The sequence below is a fragment of the Myxine glutinosa genome, chromosome 1 (assembly GCF_964187855.1).
Source record: "Myxine glutinosa chromosome 1, kmMyxGlut1.1, whole genome shotgun sequence".
Lineage (NCBI taxonomy): Eukaryota > Metazoa > Chordata > Myxini > Myxiniformes > Myxinidae > Myxine > Myxine glutinosa.
In genome coordinates, this window is record NC_136261.1 from 180,754,067 (window position 1) to 180,756,910 (window position 2,844).

General features: G+C 45.2%; 1 non-coding gene across 1 annotated transcript; it reads left to right on the forward strand.

Moving 5' to 3' along the window:
- The first annotated feature begins 936 nt into the window (after positions 1–936).
- On the forward strand, positions 937–1,128 carry LOC137419680 (U2 spliceosomal RNA). The gene has a single exon (XR_010982982.2). It is a non-coding gene; the product is annotated as a U2 spliceosomal RNA (small nuclear RNA).
- The last annotated feature ends 1,716 nt before the right edge of the window (positions 1,129–2,844 follow it).

The window sequence follows — 2,844 nt, forward strand, 5'->3', positions numbered from 1 at the left end:
GATTGGATGTCATTTCCTCTGCTGTCGCATATTATGTGTTACCTGAGCTAAACCGGGTTCGAGGCAAGAGGACGTGCTTGAATAGACCATATGCATGGGATCCGGGGTACCCCTATTCGGTGCTGAAAGATGTTATTCGGGAGGGTCGCTTCAGAGGTACCAGATTGAGGATACAAAACCTTGGTGAAGCAGAGCAAAGCAGAAGAGGTTATGCCAATAGGTGGCCTTAACCCAGAACGAGTTCTGGTGGTGTGGCAGAATGTGTCGTCTCTGGTCCTGGCAGGGGCCCAGAGTGACCTAGCCTGGTTGGCAGTGTGCCAGCTGCTCCCGTGTAGGGCAGTGCAGGCGGAAAGAGCCCATTCCTCAACTAATAAATGCCCGTATGTCAGGTGTAACGAGAAGGAATTGGTTCGGCATTTTTGGTGGGACTGCGTGTTTGCTGCCTCAATTTGGAATGAGGTTTTAGCAAAGTTTTTGTGCCGGTTAAAGGTCAGGTTTTTGTTAAGTTGGGAGATGCTTCTGTTTGGATCCTTTGCGGATGATTGTAAGCCGAAACAGAAGAGCTTTTGGAGAATTTTGAATTGTGTGAAAATGGCACTGTGGAAAGCTCGCATGTCGGCATGTTTTGGGATGCATCACTTTTCGAATAATTTTGTACTTGCCTTATTCAAGAAAGAAATGTTCCTTTACCATGATTTGTGGAATATGTTATACGAGTGATGTGTAAACCTATGGTGGTTGGGTTTATTTATTTGTTTGGATGTTTTGATGATTTGATTTGATGTCGGCATGTTTTGGTATGCATCAATTTCCTGATGAAATTTGTACTTGCCTTCTTTTTAAGAAATTTTCCTCATGATTTGTGGAATATGTTATGCTGATTGCATGTTCAAACCTATGATTGTTAGCCTCTGATTGAGGTGAGACGTTTGGTTTGTTGGTTTTATTTTTTAATAGAAAATCGTCGTCGTATCTGTTCTTATTAGTTTAATAGCTGATATATCCTGCAATGCGGGACTCGTCTATTAAATGGATTTTTGGTATCTGGAGTTGGATTTTAGGGGCTTGCTCCGTTCGCTCCACGTATCGACCCGGTATTGCAGTACCTCCGGGAACGGTTTCAGCCCTGAATGGTTTCTCTCATCTCGTCTTCCTGTTCAGGCTGGAGTTCCCCAAGGTAGTGTTCTGGGCCCTGTGCTTTTTCTGGTCTTCATCAATGATCTCTCTGACTCTCTTGAAAATCCTCTCTATCTCTTTGACGACTCTACTCCGTCGTTCCATTCCTCATCCCTCAGATCGGCAGTCTGCAGCCTCCTCACTCTCTGCAGACCTGGACAAAATCAGACTGGGCAAACAAATGGAACATGTCTTTCAATCCTGATAAATCTCACACTCTTACGATGTCTCTCCGAAAAGACCGACTGGACAACCCTCCCATCCACTTTCTGAATAATCCTCTCCAAGAAGTTCTGTCACTCAAGCTTTTGGGTCTCACTATTTGCCATGATCTTTCCTGGGAAAACCACATTTCAAATCTGGCCTCCAAAGCCAGTCGCCGACTGGGCATCCTCCGTCGTGAGAAGTCCTTCCTTGGCACACCTGAGCTCCTCACCACATACAAGGCTTTCATCCGCAGCTCTATGGAATATTGCTCTCCCCTTTGGTCTGGTGCTCCTGCCTCACACCTAGCTCGTCTTCACGCTGTTGAAACCAAAGCGTTCAGAATCATTGGAATCTCCCGTGATGAAGCTAACTCCAAGGGCCTTTCACTCACTCACCGCAGGCAGGTTGGTGGTCTTTCCGTCTTCTACCGACTCCTCTCTGGCCTTGCCCCCCCCAGCTCTTTCTGGGCTCTGTCCCCCAAATATTCCTACAGGTCGCACAGGATCTGCCTGCAACCCTCTTGCGGTTAAACTGCCAAAATCAAGACTTTCTGCCTTCACTCCTTCATTCCACTTTTCTCCCGCCTCTGAAACAAACTCCCTCACTCTCTTCAATCCCACTCCACCCTCCAGGTCTTTAAAACAGCTGTTCACCACCATTTCTTATCCTCCCCCATCCAAAACCTTGATCTTTTCTACCCCCGCTAATTTAGGTCCTTGTGTTTTATACCTCTCCCTCCCCCCCCCCCCCCCCTTCCCACACCTCCTCCCCCCAAGCCCTCTCCCTCCCACACTTCTCCCTGCTCTCAAATGTTGTGGTTGTGTGCTTCCCCTTCTCTCCCCATCTTGTCTTCCGCTCCCTCTTTTTGTATATTTTGTTTGTCTGGTTGATTTGTTTGTGAAATAAATGTTAGCTCTTTCACGAGCCTCGATTCAGTATACAAAAAAAACGGTGCACCCCCTTGGGGAAAATTGAAACAAAGAAAATATTCTGATGAAATGGAAAGTGTTTGTTGAAGTCTTTGTTTGTAATTACCCTGCCCTCGATAAGCGAAAATCTAGGTTAAGCATTCATGTGCATATGCCGTACATGTCTGCATTTTAAAACTCATTTTCTCTGCAACCGTTGGTCCGATTTGCACGAAAGTTTACCATATGAGTAACTCCGCCTGTTGAATTTTTAATTCATAATTATGACGTCATAGGTCACGTGCTACAGGCGCTATCTTGGAAAAATCGAAAACAGTTGCATATCTATATCTCCGAAACAACTCCATGCAAAAATATTGAAACATGGCTCATTGTCAAGTCCTCCCCTTGGGGAATAAGATATGTTAATGATATCAGTACCTTAACTATGACGTCATAATTCGACAAGTACAATGCTTGATTCGATCAGTATTAATTTTTTTTTCTTGGTTGATTGACACGAAATTTTCACCAGAGGAGGGCCTACTGGAGA